The sequence below is a fragment of the Falco biarmicus genome, chromosome 10 (assembly GCF_023638135.1).
Source record: "Falco biarmicus isolate bFalBia1 chromosome 10, bFalBia1.pri, whole genome shotgun sequence".
NCBI lineage: Eukaryota > Metazoa > Chordata > Aves > Falconiformes > Falconidae > Falco > Falco biarmicus.
Window position 1 is genome coordinate 21,266,124 of NC_079297.1, and position 25,417 is coordinate 21,291,540.

The window sequence follows — 25,417 nt, forward strand, 5'->3', positions numbered from 1 at the left end:
GTAATTAGTGACACTTTGTAAAGGATAGGCTTCTTGCTTTTTTACATATATGTCTATTACTAACCAACAAATAGAGACAGTAAGAAACTGCAGTGGCCTTTATAGTATCGGATCAATTATACAAACAAGCCCTATTTTGATTTTTCTCTTTTAAATGGTCTCCGGGACCCAGTTAGTCTAGTCCCCATGGACAGCACTTGATACACTGTAAAGGGAATTCAGAACAAGAGGCATTTCAAGGCTTCTAACACAGCTCCATTCTCCCAAAATATATTAAAAAAAAATACCGGCGTGTAGAATACTCCATCTAGGGGCAGAAATGTAACCCAAAATTTCCTTAGCCTCTGGCTTTAACATGTGTTAACCTCATTCTACCGGGACTGAGTGCATGAGAAATAATCAGACATTTCACAGAGGTTCCAAATAGTTCTTCCTCAGTATGAGTCCATAGATTTTTACTTTTCATTATTTTAAATACAGAGCTTCCAGCTTGAGTTTCCGCTTAAAAGTGATGAAGAACACAGGCACTACTTTAATACGTCTACTCGCAACTGGACTCTACTTTAAACTACAAATATTATCTAAGAAACAATTTATAAACCATCGTTTCCATATGCTCAAAGTTTTCAGCTGAATAAGGGTGGCCAATGAGCTCAACAGCAAAGAAAAATGGACTGCCTCAAGGACAATTTGGGTAACTATATTTCTGGATATAATCAGGCTTCCACTGAAGTCAAAGCAAGGTCTGAATTCGACTTCAAGGGGAGCAGAAATGGTTTGTGGCAGAGGCATACTTCTGAATAAGAAATTCTCTCTCCAGCTGAAAAATTCAATATCACTTATGTTTAATATTAGCACATAGGATTTGTTCACCAAATGTATTTGAGAGCAATATATACAGTAGACAGAAACAGTAAATTCACCAGCTCGGAAAAAAACTGAAAAGATATAATAATGCCCGTTAACAGTTTTTTCCCTTTGGGGGGCGGGGGGGAACAACCCAACAAGTATTATCAGGCCTTCCCCTGTAATTATGTTTTCTTTATACAAATCACTTTCAGCTGACAAGTCCGCACTAATTTTCCTTAGTAAGCAATGGGTTACAGCTTATCCATAACATTAGAGCTTTCCACTGCACTGTGCCTTGCTCTTTGTCTCCCCGGTACAGAGAGGCTACTTCTGAGGCTGGTATAACACTTTCATGAGTAATCAAATTACTTCCTACATTTGCTCTCCTTAAACACCTACATCTGATCACCTCCACTCTTCCTGTTCAGCCTCTCAGCTGCAAACTTCATAGTTCATAAATGCAAAGGTTAGAATTTTCTAGACACCACTTTAATTTTTCAAATAGCAATCCAATTACTGAGCAAATTGGCACATGTGCCTAGTTACATAGTGACTTGGCACTGCCTCCACTCGCTGCTGGCAGTGATGAATGTGTTCCCCCTTAGCCCTCCTCGTCTATCTGCTCCAGCCTCCGAGCCAACACCAGTGACCACATAAGGAGAGTGCCTGGCAGCTGCAAGCCTAAGGTGCCAAGAGGCAGATTGTGTTCTGTAGCAGCAGGATCTGGGTCTGTGACTGGCTTCCTGGCTAGTCTTTTGTAAGACCTTTTCCATGGCCTCTAGGTTGGCTCTAATGAAGCCTGTAGAAATGCCTGCAGGGAGCTGGTATAGAAGTGAGTTAAGTCAAAGGTTTAATTTAGTTTCGAAAGTGAAGTGAATGTATATTGGCCTTCTTTTTCCACCCTGCAATTATACTCCTGCCACATTTATGAGAAAATACAGTATTCACTCAACAATAGGAGTGCATTCCTGGATATGTCTGCACTGCACATTGGGGCAAAGATCCCCAAGCCAGCCTCAATTAACTTAGCTGCAGAACCAGAAGCAATATAGCTGTGTTTGCTTGGTGTGACACCCGAGCTAATTAACTATGTATGGCAGTAACAGAGCTTTACTGTTTCTGGCACTGGAGCTAGCATCCCTGTGTGGTAATCCACTACAGACATGCCAGCTCACTTGGAGGTAACCTGAGGGCTCCCTAATCTGATGTTGCCTTGCACTGCAGAAATACGTTTAGGAATGCTCCAGGAACTGGCAGAAATTTGTTGACCTCTTTACATCATGTGAGAGTGCTGAGGCTACAGATGCAGCTACAGTCAATCTGGACTGTTCCTTTTCCATCTCGTTCACATTCTTTTATTACTCACAACATGATGGTTACAGAGCATCTTTAAGTAATGTGTTAAGCATCTTGAACAGCATCTGTCACATGTGCTGCTTTCTAAATTTCTCACTTCCTCTTCCAGGGGCAAAAAGCTGGACAAAGATATTTTAAAGTATTTCTCAAAATTGCATTTTTACTACTTTATTTTTTAAAAAAAGGAAATTTGGTTCTTGACCTGTAATGGGATTTCTTTGGACTATTTAGAAACCCATTTTCAATTATTTCAATGCAGTAGAGAAGAACTTTCCCACAACAGGGTATTTTCTCCCCATCTGGATTTTTCATGATTTCCAAAAATCAACTTTAAGATAAATGAGTACAGGTACCAAAGACTAGAGATGCACTATGACCCCTGTAATACAAACAGGCTTTCATGAAGATAAAAACAAAACACAACAACCTGTCAGCTATTCCTCTTTTGGAATCCCACCTCAGGCATACCAAGAAGCTACTGGAGAGAATCAGGGTTATTTGTCCAGCAACCTTCTGATGCAGATGGTGGTGTGGAAAATATCCGGCTGGACTCTGAACTGCACACACTAGAATATTTTGCCCAGTTTGCCTGCTTGGACTTTACTTATGAGTACAGTTGTTTGCTACTAATGGAATTTTTCCTTTACCTTTTTATTTTTTATTTTTCTAAACCAGGTGGGTTTGGCTGACAGAGGTACTTAATGAGGTCTGAGCTGTGACAATTATATTTTATTTAATTTAATTCTCATTATTCATCATTTAAGAGCTTTACCAGCTGAGCTGCCTCTACCAATGTCCATTTTACTTGAAATCTGTAGGTAGACAGGAAGCCTAAGATCTTCTCTTGACTTTCTAAATAACAAAGCCGAGTTGTAATTCCAAGAGGCATTACCACCACAAGCACCTGAGAAGTTTCTTATCAAATCTAATCACCCCAGCTCTTGAGACTTACTTCTCACAAGGCAGTAAACACAACGATAAATTTTAACACATAATTCTCAAGCTATCCATCAGCACAAACACACACAACTGTGATGCAGCAATATGGATTTTAAGTGTGATACCTGAGCGTGCCATTTTTCCACTATGCTCTCCTCCTTTGCCACAGTTTTGAATGGATTTCTTCAGAGTCAGACTGTACTGCTAAAATATTTTAAATAGTGATCTAAAATAATGGGAGCCTTTATGAACAGTCTCATATCTAGTAAACTTACTAATCTAATCTGTAAGAATGGGTCTATCCATCAGACCCCATGAACTGCTCTGGTGACTGTAGTGGCTTACAGACGGACCTCTCCAAAAAACCACGCAATGTATTTTAATTAACAGATTTTAGACTATGTTCAAGAGACCCCCAGGAATCCTTAGACTGATTCCAAGGCACCGGGAAAGGTAAAGTACACGCTGTATTGGTAAACTTCATGACATTATTCACGGGTTTGTACCTCTGTTTAGGTGATGCTCAAATGAAGGGTAAAAAACCTCAGATCTATAGATGATGTGCGGCCCTATTGTCATCTTCAATACCTTCTACAGGAGTGGGAAACTGAGGTGAAAACCGGACTCGTACTACTGGCTACAGGCCTGTTGGACACAAGAAAGAGTGAGTTATCCAGAAGTGCACATAAGCATGTGCTTCACACTAGGCATGTGAATGCCCCAAACGCATAAAAGCTCACACGCCAAAGTTAGCAACATTGCTGTAGCCAAGCTGTGCTGAGAGTTAAGCATGCACTTAAGAGCTTTGCTGGACTGCAGCCATTTACAGATGTACAATCAGTACAGAGACATGTAGGCAGAGGCTTCCTTTAATGGGTCCGCTGATATCTCTTCTTGAAGATACATGCTTGGTTATTTCAATTAACACATTTATAAACCCAAACGCTCGTGATTACATCTCAGACGTAGCACATGAATCATTTTGCCTGGAGTCCGCCGTTTACCACACGTCTTAAAGATTCAGGGCCTGAAAAACAATTCAAAATCAAATGCAAAAAGCAGCTGGAATTTGGTAATACAGAACTCTCCCAGTTCCTGTTCACCTTTTGCTTTACCCTTGATTTGTTCACTTTGAAGACACTGATGGGTGCTTGCCTGCATGTAACGATGCCTACTAACAGCAGCTTGATGAACAAGAGAAGAGAAAGTAGAAAAAAAAAACCAATAGGAAAGGCATTAAGGGCACTAGGCTGATCTCTCTAGGATGGGCATTAGACATATGCTCGCTGCTCCAGTCACAGTGCAATCAAAGCTGTCCTGTGCCACTGCCAAAACCTGTAACAGGTGCCAAAAGATTGTAAGCACTGGTAAAATCCACTCCTAAGGCACTAGCTCAGGGACTGATCCAAATCCTAGAAACCAATGAACGTCTTTCCCCAGACATCAATTGTTTTCAAACACTTCCCCCCTTATTTCCAGCATGATGCTGGAGGGGGCATAAATAAATTCAGCTGCCAGGAGGCAATCCTCTGGTTTTGCCACTGCAAATCTGGACAGATGCCAAAGCCTCACACAGCCTCTCAAACACGTTTGTAAGGTAATTAATATTTTATATTCACAACAATAAGAGATCTTCATTCACAAGGAACTATTAAGACAGTTTCTGGTTCCGTTCTCCCCAGCACATTACAATGACAACTCCATGCCAGCAGCAGCCACATGGCCTAAAGGTGCCAAGCTGGCAAGGATACTCTCTCTCAGCATTTGGCATCTAACCCCTTGGCAAACCCCTCAGCAGTTGTGCTTGGCTGCTTCTGGATCCGTCATGTGGTTAGGCTGCTGATAGCATAGGAGGGTGCTGCGTCCTCTGGGCACCATTTCACTTTAACACCTGTCTGATTCAGAGGAATGCGCGCACATGGAGAGCAAGATCCCTGCACAAATCCTCCCAGAGACCCAGAGCACATGCTCCATTTGTTACTGAAAGGGGTCGTTTCCTTAGACCCACAAATGCTTCCCCCTCCCCCTTCCCCTTCACATATCTGTGCACAGCCCTCAGAGGGTCCTACATCCTGCCATGCATTCCACATGTGTTGGAGGTTTGCTCTGTGAACCAGGAATACAAAACATAGCCTTTTTGTATATAATGAAATCTCATATTTTACTGTGCTCATATAAAGCCATTTCTTTGTGAATGAGACTTTTTTATTTGTGACATTTAAATGATCTACAAATGCTTGGTATAGATGAAAGGAAATGATTATTTCCAGGTCACCTTGCAGTAATACTTTTTGATAGGCACCATAATTCCAATTAAATTGAGTAATAAGGGAGAGGGGAAACCCTTCCAACATTTAAAGTGCCACTGAAGCAGAAATATTTTAAAAGGAAAACATAAAAACAAACATACATCATTTACCACAAGCAACATCATGTCAGAGAGGAGCATAGATAAGAAAATTCAAAGCCCTTTTTCCACTGGGGACTACCCAAAATAACGTGGCTTTTACAACATGCAGACTGTAGGAATATAACTCTGCCCCGCAAACACCATGCATTATTGATGCAGCAAGTTTTTGTGTCACACAGTTAGATCTGACGTGAGCCACAAACTTAGTGAAATAATCCCAAGTGTGGTCCCTCAGAGGTACTTGACAATATCTCAAGCTTGGCAGAGGCAGCTCTCCAGGAGCGCTACGGCAGAGGTGCAGGAGGTGTGCAGAGAAGCGTGCTGAGACCTCGCGTAGCACCTCTCCAAATCTGTGCCTGTCGGAAAGCACTGTAAACCACCTCACGTTTGCATGAGCAATGGCCTGCACCGATTCATCCAGTACATTCTGACACTTTTGAGCACAGTTATCTTTGGATCAGACACCCTCTAAAGCCTGTGAAATAAATGCAAGTCTTCGGTTGCTAAGCTCACGATCACAAAATAACTGCTATCGTTTGCTCTAGCGGGAAGGCTCAGTGTACCCATTTCACCCCAAGTGGAGTGTGCAAATAAAAGCCAGGACTCCTGTACGCTACTTCAAGCTATACTGTTTGCCCGTCACTTTGTTACCACAATTTTAGTTTCTATCAAGCTTCAGGCCCACAGACACCAGCCAAGGCCTCCCTGTGCCAGGCTAGAACAGCACAGAACACAAACCGTGCTCACTGCACGTAACTTTGCATCTATCAGCATTCCTATGTTTAGCCATCTAAATTATCTTTCTTTAAAAAAAAAAATAATAAAAAGCAAACAAAAAGAAGCTACTGTTTTGAGATCCTGATAATGAAAGTACAAGCCTAAACATGGCATCCCAATCAGAAGGTCATTGGGGCTGCTCATGTATAAAATAAAGTTATTTGAACAAAAGACAAGATAAAGCATTTATGAAGTGACTCTTCTCATGCCCTACTCTAGCAAAGCATCAGGTAAGCAATTTCTTTTGAAGAAGCTGGCTTTGGTTTTGTTATCACCACACACACAGACAGCTCGTTCAGTTCTTTACAATAAGGAAAAAAAAAAGTTTTCTCCCCCACTCCTCAGAAACATATGCTTTCTTTCTCCAGAACACTGGGGTGCCATATAGGATAGACACTGGGACCAGGACAAATTCAAGATCCAGCATCTTGGAGGCTTTCCTGGTCACAAGCCAAACATTGCTGGAATGAAAAATAATTTTTAATAGGGTATTTTCAGTAAAAATTTCAGTATTTAACCCCTGGGAGGTAAGGAAACATCCCAACTTAAAATTTTTATTCAGTTACATATTAAAGCGTTATTTTAGATATTTTTTAGGAGTTTCTGTAATTGTTTTCCATTTTTTTTTCCTGTGACCTGGGCAATTGATTTCATTGTGATTAAAGCACCTGGCTTTTGGAGCAAGGGAGATGAAAAATAAGTACCAAATAAACATATAAAGCTCTCTAGTAACATTCCTGAAATAGTTTTTCTGTGAAGTGCATGGCATGTTCAGAACACATGATTCTGTAGTACAAAGATTTTATTGGCTTAACTGCTCAGTGTGGTCATCTCAGATTCATGCCAAATAAACCTACCACACCATACAGTAATTCATTTTCCATCTCTGTGTACGCATCTAAAAGGCGAGTTCCCAATTCCTGTACAAATTCACAAGTAGAATGCGTGTTATGTTACCTACCTCTGAAAATCACAACCTAGGAACGGGATGCTGTACGTAACTCTCTGCAGCTAAAGTGGGAAGAAGTACGTACAGCACTTCAGAAGAGCCAACAAAAGAACAAGAGCCAGGGAGGTGGATTTGCCTCTAACAGGTTCCTTACACCTTTCTGCAGCAAGCTGGTGTCCAGCACGAGGAGCAAGATTTGCTTTCGTATGAGTCTCGGGTGGACTGAGCTGTGGAATGAATGCACCACACAGCGTGGCTTGCATACATGTTATGTGGAAGACCAAGGAAAGAAAAGAAAAAATTAAGTCCAAGTCAGAAAAGCCTCCAGTTTCAGTTAGATAGACTAACACCTTCTACATTAATAGACCTTGCCAGATGTTTCCTTATCATAATATGCTTCCCCTTATTAACATGACTAAATAAATACAACTTACCCAAATCAAATCCTGACAATTCCCCCATTTTAAACTTAATGAATTTTCTCAGGTTTACACATTATTTCAGCACGTAACCTGAAGCTGAGAGCTTCTTCATGAGAACATGCCTGATTGGGAAATTTATGGTTTTTTCAACAGTTATTGTGCCATGACACAAGGCTAGAACACTGTTTTAAAGGGCTGCTGACTCTGGACAATTTATATGCTAATTTCAGAAATGATTCCTCCTACATTAAATAAGGAGCTAAGGAATGTTCCAAAGGTCTAGACAGACCACACCATTAACAGATTGGGTAAATCAACGCTAATACTGCCCACAGCATATTACACCGTGTGAACTTTCTTTACTGCATACACTTTACTAATTTTAGTTCCACGTGGTTCCTCAGCTGACTGGCCAAAATATAAACTGCACCAGCTCTCTAAAGCCTCCCTGTGCCCATCTTGACCTTGGACTCGCCTTTAATATTAAACTTGAGGAAAAAACTGGATGGTCACACTTTTTTATTCAAGGTACATTTATAAATGGTTTATAAAGGGTTAACAAATGATTAATAGATATGAAATTGTTAAAAAAAACCAAACATGAACAACTACAAAAAAATAAGGACAGCTGTTATGCACCTAATACTGAACGATCAGCTATTTAAGGAAAGCACAATGCAGACCCATACCTTCTAACCCAAACTCCATCAGCGTAAAGGGTAAGTCTGGCAAACAATTCAAGTATCTTCAAACTTGTTTGAGCACTAACAAATCCTCCAGCATTTATTAGCAATGTTCTGAGACTATTTTTGTTTTAAAGGACAAGTCAAACCTGGCTCCAAATTTAGACTTTGTACAAACAAGCTGTTATAAACCCTTAGAATAACATAAAGATTTCCAGTTTTTATTTTACTTCCAATAAAAATGATCTTTAAACAAATTCTCATATAGCATATGTAATCCTAACATGGAACCGAAAAACTCAAAATGAAACAAGCATCACTAAATCAAAATACAATGATCATAAAATACTAAGATCAATTGAATTTTTAAAATTCCTTCTGGTTTTATATCTTAACTTACTAACTACACTGCTGAAACAAGGCATTGATGCAAAGCAAAGCACAATGTTAAGTCTAAGTGTTTAGCTGTCACAGAAAAGCAAAAGCCTCACTAGCGATGAAATTCCGGGTTTAGAAACTGACTTAATTCAGCATCCAAAGCATTTACAGTGCCTTGTGCATTAGCATGATGTGCCAGGTTCCTGCAACCTCACTTACTGGTGAACTCTAAGGTACTAAATACTATGAGGTACTTTCACATGACAAAAATCTGATTTCTTTTCAACTGAATAAGAGCTTCCGATAGACCTTGTTTTATTTCTCTCCTCTCCTCCTCCTCGCCCCATTAACTGTCTGAGGATTTTACCAAATGCAAGTAACTCACACAATCTCATAACACCTTTCTTACCAGATAGCATAACATTTTGCTGACACAGAATTGCTCAAAAAAGCACTAGGCATGAGCCTCCTCTCATTGAATTGAATAGCTACACTTCCACTGAGTGCCAAGGAATTGGATTAGGTACTCTGTTTATAACATGGGTGTCAGCAAACTCTTCCCCTCCAATCACACACACTCCCCCAACTAATCAGTGCACTACAACTTAATTATACCACAGGAGCAATCTCTCAGCAAACTACGACCAGTTATAAAGGACAGCCTTCCAGAAACCAGCACAAGCGGGACCCCAAGACCTGAAACAGCTAATACATCACACACAGCCAAGAACATGCTTTGCTGTACATCAGACACTTCAGTTGAATGACTCCTGATAATGATCAATGATGGCAAACTGGCAGCTGGGGTAAGTGGAAAAATTCCAAACTTCACCTTCCAGCTACAGGAATGAGGAGGATATAAGTCAATGTGGTCTTTGGCAGGGAAAGGTACATTGTTTCACTGCTGTGAGAAAAACGCTTAATGCTCAAACATTTCATTAAAATAAGACTACAATGAAACATTAGAGGTAGCATTATTAATGAAAATCAACTTTCTGGGCTAAATGAAGAAAACTCCAAATCCATCTCCAATGCGCAGGGGGGAAAAATAATAAATAATCTAGTGTTTCAAGCCCTCACTTTTTTCTGAGCACTTCAGCAGAGATGTTTACTGCAAAAAGAATGGGCCCCTGTGTGCTTTGTTTTTTGAAACTCAAGCAAGTTCCCAACTTATCTGTTGTTCTTCCCCCCGTCAATGAACGAGGAGGACATAAATCAAAATTTTGGGGTTAGACTTTAACACTTCTGAGATACTGAAAACAAGAACCCTCACACCGCGAATTTATTTTCAAATGGTGAACCTTGTGCAGAAAGAGACAAGTCTTTGAGAAGACACACAAAATGCGTACAGCTTTCAAAAGGATTTGGGGATCTCAGACACCAAAATTGTTGCTGAACTCCATGACATACAGAAGGACTGAGCCAGCTATATAACCTTTGTGTCAAAACCATCGCCACAAAATATTCCACTGCCTTACACCAAGTCAGGACTTCCCCTCAGACCTCGAGATGTCCCAGCACTGACCATGCTGGAGTTGTACCGTTGCTGCCACTGGGACAGTATCTCACCGTGTGGCCACAACACAGGAAGCACTAAGGAGGCACTGTATGATAGAGGAAGTCAGGTTCAAAGAAGTTTGTTTCTCAAATATTCTGTCTTTCATGCTTTTCCCAAGAGAGAAATAAAAACCTAGCACAATAACCATGTTGCAAAATATATATATACAGATATACTTAGTGAGAAACGACTAATAAAGCACATGCAGACAGATGGCTGCAATTGAGCACACACGCACACATACAGACAAATATGTATACATAACATAAAAACACACTGTGCTTCTCAACAGAAAGAAAATGGTCTTCAGTCAGAGATCACTCAGAGGCTCCGACTCAGCATTGTCCACCCAGTTTGGAGCTACCTTTCTCCCCTCCTTTCTGTTTTTTCACCTCAACTTCATTTCATCATCCTTTACCTCCTGCACAGGTTCAGCCAGGTTCTTCCCTTCACCAATCCACTTGGTTTCCCCCCACAAGATACCTTATCTCAGAAAGACAGACACCACTGAAATTAATCTTATTTTATCATTACTTCCCTGTATGTCCCTTTCCTCGTGCTGCCTTTTTAGGTTACAGTTTCTTTAGGACAGGAATTATTACTGTCCTGTGTACTAATACAACACAGCCCCGATCTCAAACAGCCTCTAGTCACTACCATAAGAATCAGAGAATGAAAAGAAACTGCCTTTACTCTAGATAAACGCTCTCCAGAGTGATATCAATCCTTTATCCATCTTTGCAAAAGGAACCCCAGAAAGCACATAACAAACATGCCAAATATTACAGAACCTAAATCACTAAAATTCTTTGGAAAAAAACATTTATTTCAAACAAATTATGCACCACAAAAATGTAACCACACTTTTTATTCTAGGCATCTCTGAACTATTAAATCACGGTGACAAATTTGTTTTTATTCAAGTCTTGCTCATTTATCTTTTCAGGGTAGTTAGGAGCAAGTCATACCTGCTCACAACCACTCCTTTCTCTTCATTGAGCTGCCTGAATACAATAGGAAAACATTCAATTTGAAAAATTGTCCTATGAGACACTGTATTTGGATATAGAAAATTTCAAAAGACTCAGGAAGACACCCTGAAAACCATTTAAAAAACTGTTTCTGAACACATTGAGCATCTAGATAATTTTTACTGATAATTTTATAGTAACTATTTACTTCATTTTCTTAGTGGAAAAGCACTTGGAAAATATGAAAAGCTAGGCTATAGGTATGTTGCCCATCTGCTTTTAGGGTCCAAAAACACCCCACAGTGACATTCCGTGCTATTTCCATAATCATGAATCAGGCATCACATGTCTGACCAAAGCCCACTGAAAGCAGTGGAAATCTTTCAGACTCCTCAGTGGACTTGGAGTCAAGAAATAATGCCGCCTTCTGCAGAACAGCTCAAAAAATTTGCTCAAAATTCTGCTGAATAGTAGACTAATTTCCACTACTCTCTTAAGAAATCAAGAGCTCAGAATCCCGGCCTTCTAGTCAGAAAAAACGTGTTGGGATATTGCAAGGACTAACCCGTTTTGAGATACCAAAAGGATCTGTTTTCTCTTCCAGGAAGTTCAAGTTTCCACCTTTGGCTACATTTTCAGAATACAAAGTGCTGTTTGTAACCCAGCTCAGTAGGGCATGCAACAAAGAGTGGAAGAACTCCCCGAGTGTGCACTGAGCAGTCAAGCCTGCTGTAGAAAGCCACAGTTTCAGATCAAGACGGATCCTTGCAGCCACCTTACTTAATCATCTCCCTCATGCAGACCAGAAACTATCAGGCAGATCTAAAAAAAGCTTAAAACTGCACATTCCAGACAGACATCCACTTGGCAGCTCTGAAAGAAAACAATAATGCTTCAAAAAGCTTGAAAAGGGTACATCGGAAGTTTTTGCTGTGAACACTACTCAGACATGGAGAGGACGTACCTCCTAGCTTCGCATGGCACACAGCATACGTTATGCATTCAGAAAGCACAGAGTGTTTCAGATCACAGGAACAGTTCTTTCAGAAGGGGAGTCAGAGTAGTTTATCCCTGAATTTAAACTAAATTCAGTAGGCAATAAATCCTTCACCCTCTGCTGGTGTATTGAAGGAGAAGAAACGGACAAAATGATGGAAACATTGTTTTATGAATAATACATAATTATTAATTTCCTTATATATAAGGCCACATGACAAAGTTCTGTGGTACACTGGCAAAAATCGGCACAACCCCCTAATTTGTAATTGGGCCACCAATTCAGCACTGAACGAGGGTAATGGAGTCGGGACTTGAACAACATCATCCTAAACGCTGAAGAAAAAGTAGAGATGCTTCTTTGCACATCCATGACCAGAATTTATGAAATATCCTAGACCATATTACAGAAGAATTCAGAGCATTAACACAACTACATGGATTATTGACAGCTATTTACAACGTGCAGAGGTAACGGTACCACTACCTGTCAACACAAAAGCTCATACTCAGCGTAGATTCAAGCAAGTGTCTCTACAATTTTTACATCACTTTTTCTGGGAAGTCACCTCCACCACAAGAACAGTACACATACTAGGACACCAAGGCACCTCATTAGCACTCATATAGTCGTACGTATATTGCTTTCCTGCCTACAGAGCTTTCGAGTAACTGCATTTCAGCTCAATGTGTCCCAAAAATACATCAATGCTTTGATGACTTAGGTTGCCCTTCAAGATGACAGTACTTACTTTCCTCTTTGCTCAAAAATTCCTGTATAATCTTTTCCTTAATTACACAGCCTGAACCTTTCTAGCTAAAACTTCCATTAAAACAGGCAGCCGCCTAAAAATCACTCTTTGAAACATGTGAGATTTGGATGCACTTGCTGAATACAAGACGGATCCAAGGGAACCCTCAAGAATTCCTGCTAGAGTTACTAGCAAAACTGACCATTGGTTGTGGTTACTCAGGCTATAAGGACTCCACGCACCAGTCAACGCTTATCTTACAGATCCTCATGCTGTTCTGTTAACATGCTGGTTTTGTGTCTCCTTGAGATTTGCCCTAAGATAGCATCCTTTGCAACAGCCTGCAGAGGTACGTAAGCAATTATCAGCCTGCAAACTGCCCTTTTCCACCCATGGAAATGATCAAATCTCTTTGACACAGGGAAGTTAACTGGGAGGAAATGGTGGTTATCCTCTTGAAGTAACCCGTAGAAAAGACGAGAATGTCATTGCAAACTTGTGGGGAAAAAGAAAGTTTTTTCATTGTCAGCACGTAAAATAGGCACAGGACAATAGGCACTGTGGGTTTTTTTCTGCAGTCATGATGACAAACCCCTGAATATGAAGGAAATGAAAGCCAGAGGCAATTTATTTCAAAAACCTATTAATTAAGGGTTACAAAGTTGAGATTTAGAAAGCCGACTCCTCCAAGAGACAGAACCAGCACACATAGTCTCAAAAAGGATATAAAGCATCAGTACCAGAACAGTTAGAATGGATTTCTAATTAATAGCCTTTTAAGTTTTTCCAGTATCAGCCTCTTTCCTCAACCAGCGTCTTCATCAAAAAGAAAGTAAGAAAATTCTGCAATGTGTACTACAAACAAAAAATTGACAGCACTCCCATTAGTCACCTTCATTTTCTACCACCAATTCTCTTAATCACCACAGGCAGACATAATCCCTAAGTGGCTTCAAATAAATTCTCTACAGATAAAAAAGCACAGTGTTGTTTCTACCATCACATTCTCACCAATGACTGCATTCCTAGTATGCACGTTCATGCCAAAGAGAGGTATCGTTAAGAGCCTGTACCCTTGACCTTCAGTACTGTAACTCCTGTCCTTTCCAGTCTACACCTTAACGTTCTGAAAAAGTGAACACTAAGCATGGAAGCAAATAATGAAACACTGCATGAGGGGACATCTCCCCCCTGTATAGGCAAATAGAAATAAGTACAGAGCTATGCGGATGCAACAAGTAATGAGGGAATTACTTAAACTAGTAAGAGAAAACAGCAGGGATGAACTGCATTCACTGTAGTTTAATCACTGCAGATAGAAAGAAGATCATGCAGTGTTAATAACCTCATGGCATCTGGTCCAAATACAAGGAATGAGGTCTCACTGCCACCTTACCCATCACTGTCCTCTTTCCCCATTCTCTGTTTTGTGCCTTCCACGAGGCAGCTCCCTTAGCTGTACCACCTACCTCCTACTTGCTCCCTAAGTGACATGGTAGCTTACATTTCTCACAGAAAGCATGTTACAACACTACTGAGAGATGTGCTCACATTCTGACCTACCAAATCAGTGCTGATGCCTCCAAGACTGCCCTCCGCCCCCTGTGTTCAGCTGAGATCACCTAAAACATCTGTGCTTGAGCACACCCTGCCCTCTCAGCTTCCCAAACACAGGCACACAAACACACAGAGGTAGGGTTACATCGCAAAGGAGCAAGTCCAGGCACACTTGGCAAATACTGAGTTTGTGGAATTTCTTTCCTGCTTTGGGTTCTCTACAGTTCACCTCCATGCCATTTCTTCTTGCTTGGAATGAGTGAATAAAACTAAAAAACACTATAACCAGACCTTCCTATAACTGAACAGGTTTCCTTTCACGCATTGCTTCTTACCTATTTTTGTAAGTTTTTCAGGGCAGGGGACATCTGATACTTTTGTCAACTGATGTGCTAACTTCTATTCTAATACCTATTTTCAGCAGTAATACGCTCAGCCAAAGTGTTAATATAGTTTTAGAGACCTCTTTCTTCAGAGTCCCCAACAGTACTAAAAACAGGGTGTAAAAATAGGCTTTATTAAGCTCTGCAGGAGCCAAAAGCCCTTATTCCTTGAAGAGGTCACATGCCACCAGTAAACATGGGTTTAAGACTCCTAGGTAGCTGGGATCCAGGTACTGCTGCCCCTTACTGGAAAAAGATAATAGCTTTTCGAGGTGTAGGAGCAAGCACCGAATTCTGAGCTCAGTGAGAGCTTGAAAACAGGGCAGCTCTTCATCAGAGGCAATACCTTGTTTCTACAAGTTTTGGGTTTTAGCTTGAGCAGGGACTTCCAAATCCAGCAGAGTCCTGAAACTACACAGAAATGAGTGTTGTTCGGAAAAACTTGGCATTACCAAGGCAAGATCTTGAGTCCAGAAAGTACAGATTTGGTAGCTCACGTTCAGCTCAGCTGTCAGCAGAAGCTATGAACCACAAGTCCCTTCCTATTGCAGAGGCAAATCTCAAGCCAGACTGTCCCTAATGCCTGTAGGAAGTCAGTGTGAGCAGCCTCTTCCTTCAAGTACTCTAAGTGTGGGCTTTTGTCCCCAAACTGCTTATCTTCAAGATAAAACATGGCTCTGTAGCATAGCGTTGCACACACTTCAGTTCAACCTATACTTGGAAGACTGCATCCAGCATGAATTGTTAGCGGCACCTTCCAAACAGCAGAAATTAAAACTTGATGGTGGAATAATTCCTTACAGTTGCCCATTTTTAACTTTCTTATTCCCAAGCAAAGTAGCAAAAGGAACATGTTACATTCCTTTCAATCACTGAGTTTCCATATTTGCAGGGACACTGTCCATAAAGTATTAGATGGATAGCATTCCCATGGTGGTGACAGCAGAACAGGCTATCACAGAACAGTTCAAAGGTAAGATCCTTACAGTAGCAGCAACTCAAACAACTCAGCACAAGCTAGCAAACAGAGTTGCAATGCCATAATGTGTAGGATGAAAAGGAAACACGTACATTTATGTATGCATGCTACAGTTTGCATTCTTAAGGCCATACCACATTCCTTTAAGGTACATAGCATCACCCCTCTCCAGGTCTGATGTTAAAAGGAAAACGCAAAACAAATAAAAACAAATCCTCTGTCTCTTCACTGAAATGAACACACCCAAAACACACTGAGCTTCTAGTTCCAAAAACAGAACATTTTCAAAGTCCTTCGAGCACCATTCACATAATCCAAAAAGACTCAATATTTACACTGTAGAAAAAATATGGAGAGGTTAACTCCTTCCAAAAAGGAAAACAAATACTAACTGACCTGCTTCTCATCCTTCTGTTACAAAAAGCCAAACACAACCAATAAAAATTATCAGTTTTGCTGAAAGTGGGTATTGCTGGCCACATTCAGAGACCCACTCAATTCCTTCCAGCAGGAAAGTAATTTAGAACTATTACATGGCTTTATTCACACTGGCACTAAGCTATATATCTTTGGAACAAGCTTGATCTGTCAGGGATATGGGATCTAATTTGGGAGCTGGTAGTTGTAATAATCACGTTAAAGCTCCTCGCTACTCTACCAGAGCTAAAAACTGCAGATGCCACACAAAGACATAGGTTTAATGTGTACGTGTACACATGTATTTATACACAAATATTTAATTTATATATATATACAGAGAGAGATGCAAACACACTTCTGGAGAGAAATCTCTTGTCTCAGACACACAGCACTCTCTCACCACAAATACCATTCTGAAATCTCATTTTCAGTTACCTATACCAAAATTATGCAGAACTACAGTTCCTTCTGCTTTTATTTTGTTGGGCTGCCATGGGAAGTGCTAAATGCTCTGCTGCCACCCAATGACTTCTCCTGGTATTGCCCATTCCCCAAGACCATTTCTGCCTACTCCACAATTAACCAGGTTTAAAAAAAAAAAAAAAAAAATCAATTAAAGGCAGCACTTAGAGCTGAAGCACTTCACATACCTGTGGTGCCTTGGCCTCTGCGGAACACGGGACATCACCGCCTCTCTTCACCTGTATGCAAATGGCCCCAGTTCTTTTTATCATTCTGCCAACAGAAGCAAAACTTTATCTGAATTCCTAGTCACAAAAACATCATTGTGCTCTGGCAGTTAATTTTTACTAGTTTACAATGTACTTTCCTTTACACAAGAGATAATGCCAGCTAACCACAGCAAACCTTTCACACAGCTGTTATGCTTTATAGTTGATCAAAGCATTGATTTCGCAGTATTATGTCAATGCCAGACACGCTGATTCCCCTCACTGTTTTCACTCAAGGACTGTTCAGTTCCTTTCTTTGGTCTCTTTACAAAGCACAACTTGTTTTAGTCGTTACTACTACATCTACATTAAGTTTCCAATGGTATATAAACACAAGTGGTAGCCCATCAGATTTAAGTGAAAAAGGGAAACGCTATTACTTGTATCTTGAGATTCACCTCACCTATAATTAAGTCTTCAAATGTTTCAACACTTCATCTTTCCTTGCAGTAAAAATATACATCTGTAGAATGCCCATCTAAAGAAATTCAAGAAACTAGCAAAGAAGCTTTTGTCAATATGTATTTGCACACAAGAACAAGCTGCTCAGTTGTGAAAAATCTGTCCAGATTGCTAGGGCAACAACATCTGCTCAAATTAGTATAATTTAACATTTTCAAGACCACTTTATACAATGAATTACTTGAAAATGTGGTTTACATTTTAAGCTATCAGCTTGAGATGGTATAAACCTCCCAACTGCTCAGTTGAGTGGATGAATGCTCAGTTGAGAGCTTATTGTCACAGAGGGACCACAATTATAGGTTTAAAGGAAACCTAGCAGTGCTTGATTTATTTTCACATATTTCACTATTACTCTTGTTTTGGCACAAAAGATGTAGCAGGATGCCCCTGCCACTAGAATATACAGGTCCTAGAATATACACTAAAAACCTGAAGAAATGTAGAATTAACTTCTTTCCCAAGAACCATCTACAAGAAAATTTGATCATTGTGTTAAAATTTAGAGGTTACTCTCAAAACATTATATTATGCCCACTGCTGCTGTCTGGTGTTCTCAAAGATCAGAAAGTGTTTTGAGACTCATTAGAAGTTAGTGGTATTTAACTATATTTCATTCAGACGGGACAATGAAAATTGATTTGGAAGCTTCTAAGAAGTTTCACTTTCTTACTCTTACATTTTCTTACTCCAATCACAATGCAAGGGTGTTCCAGGTACAGATTTGCATTACTGATAATTCACTGCTTCAAAAGATACCTTCTTACATTTTGTCATAAAAAAACCCACCTGATTGTATCCTAACCCCTTGATTCAGGCCCCAACACTTAACTATGCTGAGAATGTTCCATTAAGTGCATCCAGAAGTGCTGCTCATACAGCCCAACCTGCACAGTCTAAAACGGGGTCTTGACCTCCCTCTGCTGGCTAACATCACAACTACAGAGTTAAAAAAAATAATCCTGCCATGCCCCCCCCCGCCCCAATTAAAACAAAAAAGAAAATTAGTATGCACGAAGCTTTTTAAAATAAAGACAATCTTTACGTCTTCTTCAGGATTCAATTTTTTTTTTCAGTTGTCCTGGTTTTAAACATCTTGTTTCTCCCTGCTTCCCCATTTTCTGTAATAGCATTGCAATTCATCTTACAAATACATACCAAGTACAAACTCACACAAGTAAACTTTAATTCCTCTATACATCTCTGCTCTCCAACTCCTAACACCTCACACCTCCTTTCACACCCTCCCAAAAAGCACCCGTGCACCCCCACATTCATCCTATCATCTCCACCTCACAAGGAGATGCTGGACCCCTTCAGATGCTGCTTCCAGGGGAAAAGACTGTCCCAGGCTCCTGCCTCCTCTCCCTGGTCAGGAAAAAGAGGCAAGGCTGTCCCTCTGTGCAGCTCCACTTGGCCCTGGGATTTCCAGTATTCAGATGCACACGCACGAGCATCCTCCTGCCCAAAGCCTACCTACCTCAGCAAGCTGGCGTCTCAAAACGAGATTGCAGCATGTGAAAAGAAAACTCCTGATCTCCCTGTTCACTGCTCCCCTGAAGCACTGGTCTGTGACTGGGAAGCTGTGCAGATGAGCCCTGCACAGTTTCCTTTTTAAACAGTGCCAACAGATCACAAACAGCATGGTATCTGTGATGAGACAGCCAACCAATATAATGAGGACCTTTGCAGGAAAATGTGGGAGAATTGCTTACAAGAAATCCACCATCACAGCAGCAAATTAAGACATGCGAGCCAAAGGACCGAAGTTCCAACTTCATGTCAAATTTACCAAGAACAGTCTAACAGAAGTGGCAGATGCAGGATTTGGGTTCAGTCCCCACTCCCGAGAGAAGTTCTTGTGCCCAAAATCATTTTGCCTCAGTTCCATCATCTATTTTCACCACAAGAGATGGGATTTCTGCCCCAAGGAGCTTGCAGAGCAGACTTTGTGTGCCCCCAGTCCCCTTCCATGAGAGGTCACATCAATCAGCTTTTCAAAACTTATTCCAAAAGCACTTTCAAGCACTGCGTCTGACCCACCACAATCTTCCACATGGGTAATCCATTTCTAAGTCACAATTAACCAGCTAAGATGATATAGTACAGTTAGAAAGATTGTGCAGTGCTGTGACCATAATTCTGTAAAATTACTTGAAGCACATATGGCAAAGCAGAATTCAGTTAATTGTAGGGCTCCAGTCCCATTAACCCCACTGGTAAGCCCACCTCTGCAGTAAAGTACTTCGAAATTCAAATGGCAACATTTCACACATTTATTTTTTTTTATGTACTATTTTACTTACTTGACCCTGAACACCAACACAGGGTACAAGACAGACAATCAGATCTAATGATACAATAGTCACATCAAAGGTATTTACCTCAAACATAATGTAACTGTGGAGCTGTCACCCAAGGCCATAGAAAAGCAGTGTCAGGGAAGGTCATTGGGCACAGTAACATCCCCCGATAGTCACACGTAAAGGCACAGCCAGTGTACATTTGCTGGGGGAGAAAGCAACCGTAGCAATGAAATAGCAGATCTACAGATCCTGACAAATATTCCATCAAGAGTTTGTTCTGTAAAAGGACACAAGTTTCTGTAAAACATGAGTTCTGTCTTCTGGTTAGTCTGTTAGCACAGTAACACATTGGTTGCCACAGAAAAAGGAGCTGTAATGTAACATAGTTAACACAAATCTTGTGAAATTCCTTCTTATAAAATGCATTTGCCTTCCTCTCAGTGGGATTCTTACATACATTGATGGGTCACAACCCTTTTTATCTGAAACACCATTTTTATCTATATGGGATTTAATTCAACCCTTTCTCATTTGGTAAATTAGATGGGGTCCTCCCCAAACACCTGTTCATGAGTGTCTGGTGAAAAGCCAGGTAACACTTCTCTGTGCAAATCAGAAGCCACACACATGAAACTTTGGGACAGAACTGAATATAAAGTGCTCCAGATTTAAACACACTGGCCACCTATACGCTGTAGTTGAGTTCTAGAAAATTTAAGCCTGAACCCGAACCTTCAGCCTCCACTTCACTTTCCAGTATCTGCACAATTAGGAAGTATAGGAGCCTGCTTTACAGATCTGCAGAGGACTACAGCAGGGTCACTCAGGAGACAAGAAGAGAACCAAGGACTTCGGAAAATGTCAGAGGCAAAGGCTTAATAGTCACTGTGGAGGGTCTCAGTCAAGCAGATGTTTCAAACGTGTGCCTAATTTTCAAGTGCTGAGTTTGATGGCAGTAGATATTAGAGTGGGCACCAACCCAAGACAGAGTTAAGGGGGAAAGGCTAGTGGACATAACAGGAGGCAAAGCACAGCATGAAAAACATTTTTTCAAGTGCTCTATTAGCCTACGTAATCTACCCCTGAGAGGCCCCAGCAAGCATGTTAACTTCAGACCTCAATTACAACATGTGGGCAACTTTATTGCCCAACAAAAAGTACATTAGACATTTATGATCTCATTTCATTAAATTCTCCTACTAACAATGATCACTGGGTGCATTGGGTGCATGTTCATGCAAGGTTAATACAAAAATATATACCGTATTTGTATATTAACAAGACTAAAAGCTCACCTGCATGGCAGGTGTTGCTGTGGCCACATGCTTCAGTTATGGATTAACCAACTCCTATCAAAAACTGGGGTTTATCAACCAAATCTAAAGCAAGAAAGGCAGGTGCTTTTCTTGCTGATCTACCCGAGGGCTCTGATTACTTCAGGAAAGAATAACTTTGCTTTCTTCATGAAATCTGATTAGAGAAAGAAAGAGGTAACACCTTACACAACGTGGTGAAGCTTAAAGGACAATCCTCCTATGGCCCCTTCTGCTGGCTACTTTGATCTAAGTTATATCGTCTTGATTTAACACCTTCACCTTTGATTTTACAGAAAAGGTATAGAAAAAACATGTTTAAAGAACAAGTAATTGTTCAGGTCTTTTCAGAGTAACCACCAATTATCCGGGACACTGGAAACCAAACACTTGCAGTTTTGGTGAAATACAAGATTACTCTCACTGGTATCAAACAAGTAAGGAAAGACACATTAAAGGCTCGAGTTTTACTTTCTAAGATCATTACTTACTAAAAAATAGCACTGGCAACGGCTCAGCACATTACGTGTGGAACCAATTCATTCCTAAACGCAAGGAGACCTAACATAATAAAATAATACAAACTAGACTGGCTTTCCAGCTCACCTCAGTAGGATGCTTGTTGTACAAGGTCATTGTTATACTACCACTACCCAGTTCAATGCTATAGTGTTACAGTTTCGTATCACACACAAAACAGTAATTCTTTTCTTTAAGCTAACAGAAACCAGTCTGATTTTACCCAGAATCCTACACAATAACTCTAACTTTAAATAAAAATCAAAATCCCTTCTGGTCTTACCTGGTGTGTCAGGCTGTGTAACATAATCCTTACGATTTGACTCAGTAATTTCTGCATCCAGCCCAGCAACCTGTAGCACTACTGGAGATTATATTTCACGTTACACAGACATACACCCGCTATACCATAGAACTTGGTGTTAAAGATGCACTCTATTTTGATATGAATTTCCATTCTCTCAAATGCTGATGATCCTTTGTCAGCAAAATCATGTAAGGCAATTAGCCTGTTGGACGCTTCTCCAAATTCAGTATGATGCTGGAAGCCCTCACCAGCTCTGACAAGTCAGACTCGTCGCTCACCAAAAAGAATAAAACACAAGCAGCACAAAGGAAGACGTGGCTAAAGGAAAACTCAAGCATACTTGAAGCCAGTTTCAGGTCTGACAAGTCAAAGTTGGAGCAGTCAAATAACTGCTGTATTTTTTCCCTGGATTTTTGTACAGTTACAGTAGTACCTTAATTACTGGAATCTAGCAGTTTACTTACATGTACTAAGCTTCCAGCACATGTGCCAGCCTCAGATCATCCCTAAGAAGTATAAATCAGATGGCAAATCAGTAATAGACTTCCCTCCTTTTTTGATAAGGTGGGAAACCAGTAGAGTTAGAAGTTCAGAGGTTCCAGGATTTTTTCTCCTATTTTAAAACAAAGTAAACATAAAATTTACATGCAAGAATAGGCAGTAGCAAAACTATAAACCAATCGCTGTGGAAGTGTCAACAGCATCTTACAAACATACAATTGAAGTTCACAGCTGTTGCAAAAAAAGAAAGCAGTATTGTCTGTGAGCAAAGGCAATGAGCAGGGACTGTGGGTTTTAATTCTTAACTCTCCCACGGATTTCAAGCTCGGCTGTGGGCAGATCACCAAATATCTCAGCTGATCATCTACACAATAAGGATAGTAATATTTTCCTATCCCAGCAGAATGTTTTCAGGAAAGTACTTGGGAGGCACTCAAATAATGCAATGATGGGGGCCGTGAAAGTATCTGTACAGAACAAAGACAACACCTGCTCAGCTAGCTTAATGGAAAAAAGATGACAGACTGTTACAAGGAATTTCTAGCATTAAAGAAAAGGACAAGCTGCAATTGTCTTCAACTTACAGTTCAAAGATAAAAAAAGAATCACTATCAGTAAACTATTTTTTATACAAATACTGTGGAAAAATTCCAAGTACAGGACTAGATAGGAAAACCAATGCAAATGAACTACATAAAAGGCTGGAACTCTAAGTCAGGGAAGGTAATTAAGTTTTCCCTTACAGTAGGTAACATGGGTAATTCATGACAAACCATAAATGAGTGCATAGTATCCTTATGTCACACTTTTGTCAAACTCCTTAAATATCAAATTAAAGTGGGGACAACTGATGAGTATTCATGTATTTCAGATTTGCATATATGATGGAGGTAACTGTATATCAGATTGTTTCCTCCAGAAAGCATCAGTTTTAGTTAACTAGGACACTTTTTAAAAACACACATACTTATTATGTGTTGTGACTATGTTACATACAGCCTTGAAGTTCTTTTCATATTCTTTATGGGAGATAATGACAGGTGCCTCCTCCAGTAGTTTGCTGTACTCATCGCTATATACTTCATATTTGAAGAAAGTCATCTCAGCCTTGAGGATTTTTCCTGAACATTTTTTCTCACTTCATTGTGGGAAAACAGTAGGTCTACAAATATACAAAAAGATTTAAGTACAGAATGAAATATGAAGCTTATGATTAAAGAAGTCCGAGGATTTAGTGTTTATTCCTGAATAAGCAACAGATTTCCCATGACCCTAACTTTCTCATTTAGGTACTACACAACCTATTTAATCTTTAAAAAGAGTGATGGTATCAGGAATAAGGTATTGGAGATATTGAGATGGCAGGAAAGCCCAGTTCACAGTTCTGCAACACATTAGCTCATACTTCTACGAGTTCTCTAATGATACTGAGCATGCTTAAGTCTCCGGACCATTTCCTCTTCTCCCCATCAGAGTTTAGGTGCTCAGTTCTCATTGAAAGGCTTCAGATCCTAAGCCGCCTTAGATCCAGTGAAACATCAGACCAATTTCAGTTAACAATTCCCTTTTGTAAGATTTTTTTAGCTGCTTCTAGACATTACAAAGCGTCAGTGACCTGGTAGTAACTTTAACATTCATTCACTAAACCAAGTTTGATATAAGAGCTAAAGTGTCAAAGATGTCACAAAACGTGTGACACACAGCTGGTAGCAAGTAGAGCAGAGTGCCCAAATTAAGCATTCTCACCAAGGGAAAGATCAAGTTATCCCATCTGCTCGGCTTGCTTGCCAATGAGCAAACACTGATTCAGAGAAGGGCAGCACATTCCTCCTCTTGCCCTAAAAGGGATGTAGAAATGAGTTTAAAGGGAACCCAGCAAAGAGAACTGCATGCAGAACTATGGGGAGATGGTTCAGGAACCACGGGATGTTGTTCACGTATTAGCAATGAGCACATATAAACAGGAAGATGAGATTTAGTTGTAAAGGCAAGCTGAAGGAGCATTTTTGTTTTGCTATCCTTCCTTGTAATACTCACATGCTGTAAACATTTGTAAGCCATTAGCTAGAACCAACAGCACATGCTCTAACAACAAAAGCTAGGTTTGTTACAGCCATGGGAATTCTTTCCAGTGAAACCACAGAGAGGTAGGCGGGACAGGATCTTGGGGACCAGCTGAGGCATCATCAAGCAGGGGCAGGTTCACAACCATCCAGACAAAGCTATAGCAGGTGACTATCAAACTCGCACTCAAGCCAAGGAGCACCTGTGACCTCCCACATTACACTGCTCCATTAGGAAGCATCCCTCATATCTAGCAACTATTTTCACTGAAATCCAAACTACTTGTCCTACAATCAGCACACAGCAATTACACCACATCAAGAGTTTGCTCCTCACAACCACTGAAGATACTTTAGTAGCTTAAAAAACAAAAGTTTCCTGTCTCTTGCTTGCCTGAACCAATTATTTCCTTCAAAGTTCTTCCCAACTCATACCTTTAAATTTTCTTAAGACCTCTGTTACTGCTCTATAATAAATGCCTCCTTCCACCAGTTTATTTTAAAATGCAGGGCTGAAAATGGGAACAGTGGGGCCTAAAAGGAAGTACTATTACAAATGACAGCAAAGCAATTTTCTGTTGATCCTTTTCAGATGCTGTTAGCTCATTCAATTTCTAGTACACTAAGCCCTATAATATTTGACTTCTAATACCTCTTACCCCCTGCTATGTACTTATACATTTTGTGCTTCAAAACTTTAACAGACCACATTCATCGCCTAAATTATATTTTTATTATTTTGGCCATTTCCTCTATTTTATTAAGGTCCTTTTGAAACAGTGTCCTATATAACAAAGTGCTTACAGTTTGAATAGAAACCAAGGCTTATCTCTCTA

The 25,417-nt window shown here is 40.2% G+C and overlaps 1 long non-coding RNA gene across 2 annotated transcripts in view; it reads right to left on the reverse strand.

Annotated features, from left to right (window-relative positions):
* Positions 1–20,344, reverse strand: part of LOC130156234 (uncharacterized) — a 30,877-nt gene extending 10,533 nt beyond the window's left edge. The window contains exons 1-3 of one of the 2 annotated variants that reach the window (XR_008824351.1): positions 19,957–20,344; positions 19,053–19,222; positions 17,030–17,114 (exon numbers count right to left, since the gene is read on the reverse strand). This is a non-coding gene — a long non-coding RNA (uncharacterized LOC130156234). The remainder of the gene's footprint in view (positions 1–17,029; positions 17,115–19,052; positions 19,223–19,956) is intronic. The other variant, XR_008824352.1, reaches the window with a different exon arrangement.
* Between the last annotated feature and the right edge of the window lie 5,073 nt (positions 20,345–25,417).